We start from the raw sequence: 8,452 nt of genomic DNA on the forward strand, positions 1-8,452 counted from the left end.
TGTTTCAGAGGAAACCTCTGAGTGTGCAAGATTCAGGCAATCACAGAGGGTGGAATTATTGGTAGTTGGGAGCTCCAATGTTAGGCACGTTAAGGGACCTTTTCGGGACATGGCCGCCAATGAGGGGACAAAAGCCATTGTAGACACTGGATGTAATCATTCCAGGCGTGGAACAGGTACTTCAAGAAGCCATGAGGAGCACGGTGCAGCCAGCTGTAGGTAGTGGCTCACATCGGTACCACTGATGTGTATCGGTTTGGTTTCGAACGGCTATCAGAAGATGGAATGGTCGCCACCCTTGCTTGCGAGATGAAAGCAGAGCTCACCATTTGTAGCAGAGTCAACAGGATCGATAGCGGACCTGTAGTACAGACCCGAGTGGAGTGTGCGAATCACAGGCTCAGATAGTTCTGCGACAGCGTAGACTGCAAATTCCTCGACTTGCGCCAGAAAATTGTCAGATTTTGAGTCCCACTAAATAGGTCAGAAGTCCGCTAAACGCAGAGCGCGGCTATACGGTAGCAGGATCTGTGTGGCGTGACATAGTCGGTTTTTTGGTTTATAGAGTATAAGGGAAACACAAAAGGGCTTCACTCTCAAAGGGTGCAGGTCGAACATATAAAAACGTAGAACCAGGAACCAACGGTATGACAGTTCTAAACTGTGGTAGCTGTGTTGAGAAAGTACCAGAGCTCCAAGCGCTAATAGAAAGCGCTGATACAGAAACAACACTTTCCATCCATACTGTATACTAATTATTTTCTTTTAGGAGTATCCCTTATGCAATAGCTCCGCTTTCTCTACCGAAGATCCGTACCCAAAGACGGGAAAGTTGCACAGGTCACACCAATATTCAAGAAAGGCTGTAAGAGTAGTCCACTAAATTAAAGGGGTCCATATCATTAACGCCGAAATGCAGCAGGATTTTGGAACGCATATTGTGTTTGAACATCATGAATTACATCGAAAAGGACTGTCTATTGACACATAGTCAACACGAATTTAGAAAATATCGATGTTGCGAATCACAACTAGATCTTCACTCACAGGAAGTGTTGAGTGCTATTGAAAAGGGACTTCAAATTAACTCTGTATTTCTAGATTTTCAAAAGGATTTTGGCACTGTAACTCACAAGCAGCTTGTAGTCAAATTGAGTGCTCATGGAATATGGTCTCAGTTATGTGGATGGATTCTTGGTTTTCAGTCAGACGAACCAGAGACTGCTTTTATTAGAAAATACAACATATTTTGTTATCTACTAGAGAGACTGCCTACATTACGCTTGTCCGTCCCTTTATTGGAATACTACTGCGCGGTATGGGATTCGTACCAGAATTAACGAAGTACATCGAGAAAGTTCAAAGAAGAGAAGTACGTTTTGTGTTAGAGAGGGACAGGGGAGAGAGTGTCAGTGACATGATACAGGATTTTGTAATGCGCCAAACCGTTTTCAGCCCGAACAAAGCGAATCAGTTTTCGTATCGCCTGAACTTACGAGGGAAGTTCAATAAGTAATGCAACACATTTTTTTTCTGAAACAGGGGTTGTTTTATTCAGTATTGAAATACACCAGGTTATTCCCCAATCTTTTAGCTACACAACACTATTTTTCAACGTAATCTCCATTCAATGCTACGGCCTTACGCCACCTTGAAATGAGGGCCTGTATGCCTGCACGGTACCATTCCACTGGTCGATGTCGGAGCCAACGTCGTACTGCATCAATAACTTCTTCATCATCCGCGTAGTGCCTCCCACGGATTGCGTCCTTCATTGGGCCAAACATATGGAAATCCGACGGTGCGAGATCGGGGCTGTAGGATGCATGAGGAAGAACAGTCCACTGAAGTTTTGTGAGCTCCTCTCGGGTGCGAAGACTTGTGTGAGGTCTTGCGTTGTCATGAAAAAGGAGAAGTTCGTTCAGATTTTTGTGCCTACGAACACGCTGAAGTCGTTTCTTCAATTTCTGAAGAGTAGCACAATACACTTCAGAGTTGATCGTTTGACCATGGGGAAGGACATCGAACAGAATAACCCCTTCAGCGTCCCAGAAGACTGTAACCATGACTTTACTGGCTGAGGGTATGGCTTTAAACTTTTTGTTGGTAGGGGAGTGGGTGTGGCGCCACTCCATTGATTGCCGTTTTGTTTCAGGTTCGAAGTGATGAACCCACGTTTCATCGCCTGTAACAATCTTTGACAAGAAATTGTCACCCTCAGCCACATGACGAGCAAGCAATTCCGCACAGATGGTTCTCCTTTGCCCTTTATGGTGTTCGGTTAGACAACGAGGGACCCAGCGGGAACAAACCTTTGAATATCCCAACTGGTGAACAATTGTGACAGCACTGCCAACAGAGATGTTAAGTTGAGCACTGAGTTGTTTGATGGTGATCCGTCGATCATCTCGAACGAGTGTGTTCGCACGCTCCGCCATTGCAGGAGTCACAGCTGTGCACGGCCGGCCCGCACGCGGGAGATCAGACAGTCTTGCTTGACCTTGCGGCGATGATGACAAACGCTTTGCCCAACGACTCACCGTGCTTTTGTCCACTGCCAGATCACCGTAGACATTCTGCAAGCGCCTATGAATATCTGAGATGCCCTGGTTTTCCGCCAAAAGAAACTCGATCACTGCCCGTTGTTTGCAACGCACATCCGTTACAGACGCCATTTTAACAGCTCCGTACAGCGCTGCCACCTGTCGGAAGTCAATGAAACTATACGAGACGAAGCGGGAATGTTTGAAAATATTCCACAAGAAATTTCCGGTTTTTTCAACCAAAATTGGCCGAGAAAAAAATGTGTTGCATTACTTATTGAACTGCCCTCGTATTATCGATTTGTGTGTGCTAGAAGAATGAAGAGATTGTGTTGTTGATATAGATTTCTTAAATATTTGTGTTAAAATGTTTTAGATATGACACTTGATGGACGAGAAAAGCTGTGCCCTGTGAAGTCAGCGAGTTTGCAAACCCCAGCCTTTTGCTGAATCACGACGTGCGCAAAGATAACATCTACATCTACCTGATTACTCTAATATTCACAGTAATGTGCCTCGCAGAGGGTTCAATGAACCACCTTCAAGCTGTCTCTCTATCGTTCCTCTCTCTAACTATGTTGGTGGGTGGCAATATAATGTAATCTCAACCAGAGGAGAAAACTGGTGATTGAAATTTCATGAGAAGATCCCGTCGCAACCAAAAACGCCATTGGTTCAATGATTGCGACTCCAATTCACGTATCTCGTCTGTGACACTATCCCCCCTGTTTCTCGATAATACAAAGCGATACTCCAGAATAGGGCGGACAAGCATGGTGTAAACAGTCTCTTTGGTGGACCTGTTGTACCTTCTAAGTGTTCTTCAAATGAATCGCAGACTTTGGTTTGCTCTACCCACAATATTAGCTATGTAATCGTTCCAATTTAGGTTATTCGTAATTGTAACCCTAAGTATTTAGTTGCATTTACAGCCTTCAGATTTGTGTGACTTATCGCGTTATCGAAATTTAGCTATTTCTTTTAGTACTCATGTGAATAACTTCACACTTTTCCTTATTCAAGGTCAGTGGCCACTTTTCGCACCATACATACATCTTATCTAAAACATTTTGCAAGTCGTTTTGAACATCTGATGACTTTACAAGACGGTAAATGATAGTATCATCTACAATCTAAGACGCCTACTCAGATTGTCTCCTTTGTCGTTAATATATATCAGGAACAATAGAGGGCCTCTAACACTTCCTTGCGGAACGTTGGATATTACTTCTGTTTTACTCAAAGACTTTCCATCTATTACTACGAACTGTGACCTTTGTGACAGGAAATCGTGAATCCAGTCGCTCAGCTGAGGCGATACTCCGTACGCACGCAGTTTGGTTAGAAGACGCTTGCGAGGAACGGTGTCGAAAGCCTTCTGGAAATCTAAAAGTAGGGCATCAATATGACAACCCCTGTCGATAGCACTTATTACTTCATGAGTATAAAGAGCTAGTTGTGTTTCAGAAGAACGATATTTTCGGAATCATTGCTGACTATGTGTCAATAAATCGTTTTCTTCGAGGTACTTCATAATGTTCGAAAACAGTATATCTTCCAGAACCCTACTGAAAATCGACGTTAGTGATAAAGGCCTTTAATTCAGCGGATTACTCCTACTTCCCTTTTTTCGTATTGGTGTGACTTGAGCAATTTTCCAGTCTTTAGGTACGGATCTTTCTGTGAGCGAGTGGTTGTATATAATTGCTAAATATGGAGCTATTTTTTCAGCATACTCTGAGAGGAACCTGACTGGTATACATTCTGAACCAGAGGCCTTGCCTTTATTGAGTGATTTAAGCTGCTTTGTTACACCGAGGGTATGTACTTCTATGTTTCTCATCTTGGCAGTTGTTCTTCATTTTAATTCAGGAATATTTACTTCGTCTTATTTGGTGAAGGAGATTCGGAAAACCGTGTTTAATAACTCTGCTTTAGTGTCACTGTCATCAGTGACTTCACCGTAAGGTTCCTCCGGGGCATAATCCGTAGGTTGTGGTCTTCCACTGCAGTAGTAGCCCTTGGGCGGCCTGAGTGTGGCATGTCATTGACAGTTCCTGTCTCTCTGTATCTCCACCACGTCCGAACAACATAGCTTTGGTTCACTCCGAGTCTCCTGGACACTTGGCTAGTTGAGAGACCTTCCTGGAGCAAAGTAACAATGCAGGCGCAATCGAATCTCGGTGTTGACCGTCCAGGCACGGTTGAACTACAGACAACAGGAGCCGTGTACCTGCTTCCTGGTGGAATGACTGTAACTGATCGGCTGTCGGACCCGCTCCGTCTAATAGGTGTTGCCTCATGCAATGTTGTTTACATCTTTAGGTGGGTTTAATGACATCTCTGAAGAGTCAAAGGGACTATGCCTGTGGTACAATATTCGAAGTCAACGTCTACCTTCAGGAGATCTGGGAACCGGGGTGATGCAAAACTGTTTTTGGTGTATGTACATCGTTTCTATGCGCAGCAGACTCTCACATAGAGCATTTTTCTGGTGGTTGATACCAGCTTTGGTGGTAGTTTATCTTTCGAATCATAGTGAAATCTGAAAGTTGGATGCGTTGTTGTAATTAATATACAGATAGTTATCACTAACTGCATTATACGACGAAAAGTGTTGTTGTGTCCGTCCTTTCGTACGTAGTGATGTAGTGAGCGGCAGTGTAATTTATAGAGTTAGAAGCTAAATGCAGGGGGTATCATACTTAATAGCGTAAACGCATATAGTTGAAAGTACATGATGCTAGAAGGTAAAAAGTCTCATTTAACATAGAGTTGAAAAGCATACCTTAAGAGCTACGAGCAATTTTTCAAAAATGGTTCAAATGGCTCTGAGTACTATGGGACTCAACATCTGAGGTCATCAGTTCCCTAGACTTAGAACTACTTAAACCTAACTAACCTAAGGACAGCACACACATCCATGCCCGAGGCAGGATTCGAACCTGCGACCGTGGCAGCAGCGTGGTTCCGGGCTGAAGCGCCTAGAACCGCTCGGCCACAAAGCAATTTTTCATCTTCAGAACTATAAAGCAAATCTCTTCTACTGCAAGCTCTTTGCATTTTGGGAAGTTGTAGTATGGACCAAAACAAGAAGAAAATGTCCAGTAAACATGTGCTCTAAAATACATACCTTAAGAGCTGTGATAACGTGCTCACCTTCGCTATTGCCAGCCGATGTGTTCGAGCGGTTCTAGGCCCTTCAGTCTGGAACCGCGCGACCGCTACGGTCGCAGTTTCGAATCCTGCCTCGGGCATGGATGTGTCTGATGTCCTTAGGTTAGTTAGGTTTAAGTAGGTCCTTAGGTAAATTTAAGTAATTGTGATGACCTCAAATGTTAAATCCCATAGTGCTCAGAGCCATTCTTTCATCTTCCTATTTGGAAACGCAACTCTTCTAATGAACAATTGCTTATAACTATTATGGTATGCAATTTTAGAGCAACTGCTTACAGAGCATTTCTTCTTGTTTTGGTCCATACTACTGCTTCCCAAAATGTGAAAAGCAAAGAGCAGATATTATAAGAGGTTTTCTTCACAGTATCGAAGATGAAAAATTGCTCGTAGCTCTTAAGGTATGTCTTTTCGCCCCTATGTTTACTGAGACAGTTTGCCTCTGGCATCGTTTACTTTCACCTGTATGTGTTTACGCCATTAATTATGATACACACGTATAAAATCTTAAGTAACGTCGCTGTGTTAGAACAGACGATTATTTCAAGTCTCACAGATTACGTAGTTAAGAGTAGGCAAGATCTTGTCAGAACAACTAATTATAGTATTACGAAAGTGAACTCCATAGGCCGACGTTTCTTTTCAACTACATATTACAGCTTGTTCATATAGTGTATCTCCTACGACTGAAATATAGTACAAAAAATTGGCGTTATTAGTATTTGAAGGGTGCCACAATACAATTTGGAGTGGACATCTTTAAAACAAGTTGGTTTTTCGTTGCGCGGAATCTTCTCACGAAATTTCAATTGCCAACATTCTCCTCCGAATGCGAAATAAATTGTTTGACGCCGAAATACATAGGGAAAAATGATGATCCTAATAAAATATGGGAAATCAGAGCTCGCAAGGAAATATATAGGTGTTCGTTATTTCCGCAGTCTCTCCGAGTTTGGAATAATAGAGAATGATTGTGAAGGTGGTTCGACAAACCATCTGCCAGGCACTTAAGTGTGATTTGCAGAGTATCCATTTAGATCTAGATGTTGGTACGTACGGACATCCATTTTTGTAATTAGTATGGATAAAGAGAGGCCTACGTCGGGAAACGACATCTTTGAATGTCTCCCACACTACTTCGAATTAGCCTACTTACTTTGTAAGCCCCTGTAGCAGTAGTGCTCGGGAGAGCCGCCTTTATACGGCAGTGGGAACGTTGGCGTGGGGCCGGGCGCTAATGACAGTCCAGCGGCGAGACGCCCCGAGCTGTGCGGGATGCCGGCCGGCAGGCTTCGCACAAATAAGACGGCGGCGCGGCGACGCACCTGCTTTGATGTAGGGCCGCGGGGGGCGCAGACTTTGAGCCGCAATCAGGCGCGCTCGCCGGCAAGTGTCCCGGCTGGCCCGGCGCTCCGGGCGCTGGACGGCGCGGCGCGGCGCCCGCCGCCCGCTGCGGCAGAGACCCAAACGGATTACCTGCCGCCTGCCGCCGCCGTGATTGCACAGAGAGGAGACCGGCCCGCCGAACTCCGCCCCAAGTGTGGTTCCGCGCCCGCAGCCGACAAACTCGCCCAACTTCGCTCGTACGCCGTGGCCGGCCGGAGAGAGCTCGCAGCCCGAGCTCGTGCCTTTATTAGCGTCTTTCGGCCCGGCGGATTAACGAGGCGTGTGAGAGATGAACTTGCGGAGTACCGGGTGAGCCCGGGTAGCTGGCGTGACGAAACTGTCGTCTAATACCGTGCTCCCGTATATTCTGGCACCTGTCTTCATTGGGAGGCGGAGGGGGGCGGCGGACACAATCATCACTCACCTCCCTGTCTGCATATGAAATTTAGGTACAGAGTTTCCATCGGTCAATTGTCTGAGCGAGGCAAAAACAAGAACCTCTGTTAATTACCAGACATTCACAACCAAACAAAGACTGCCAAATGGACATATTCAGCATCTAAACAAACAGCGCGAAGTCTACGTTGGCCAAAAGGGGTTATTTTCTTGAAAGTGAGGACTAGTTATCCAAAAATTATTTAATTAGTAAAGAAGAAAATCTGACCATGTAATTTGAGGGAAACTTGCTCAATGAATAGCTTTCGGATTGTTCATAGTGAAATAAAGAGCGACCAGTGGACAATAGGGCTATAAAATTGACCATCGTTAGTTGAAAGTTTGCAAGAAACGAATATTTAATTGCTTGAAAGTTATAAGGGTTGCTAAGGAAAAATTAATTGGTGAACTAAAGGCATAATAAACAGAAACTTAATTTCTTATTTCGGCAACGGCATTGCCGCAGTGGATACACCAGTTCCCGTCAGATCACCGAAGTTAAGCGCTGTCGGGCGCGGCCAGCACTTGGATGGGTGACCATCCGTGCCGCCATGCGCTGTTACCATTTTTCGCGGTGCACTCAGCCTCGTGATGCCAATTGAGGAGCTACTCGACCGAATAGTAGCTGCTCCGGTCAAAGAAAACCATCGTAACGACCGGGAGAGCGGTGTGCTAACCACACGCCCCTCCTATCCCCATCCTCAGCTGAGGATGACAAAGCGGTTGGATGGTCCCGATGGGCCGCATGTGGCCAGATGGCGGAGTACCGTAATTTCTTATTTGACTGAAAATTGCACTGTGAATATTTCTCGGAGAGTTCATAGCCACGTGAAGAATGGCAAATGGGTAAAAGGGTAAACTCCCCATCATCAGTTATAGTTTTGCAAATGACAACATTTAATAGCTCGAATGTA

General features: G+C 44.9%; 1 pseudogene; it reads left to right on the forward strand.

The window, feature by feature from the left end:
• The first annotated feature begins 7,985 nt into the window (after positions 1 to 7,985).
• Positions 7,986 to 8,103, forward strand: LOC126261286 (5S ribosomal RNA; annotated as a pseudogene).
• Positions 8,104 to 8,452: the final 349 nt, after the last annotated feature.

Source organism: Schistocerca nitens, chromosome 5, assembly GCF_023898315.1.
Source record: "Schistocerca nitens isolate TAMUIC-IGC-003100 chromosome 5, iqSchNite1.1, whole genome shotgun sequence".
Taxonomy (NCBI): Eukaryota; Metazoa; Arthropoda; class Insecta; order Orthoptera; family Acrididae; genus Schistocerca; species Schistocerca nitens.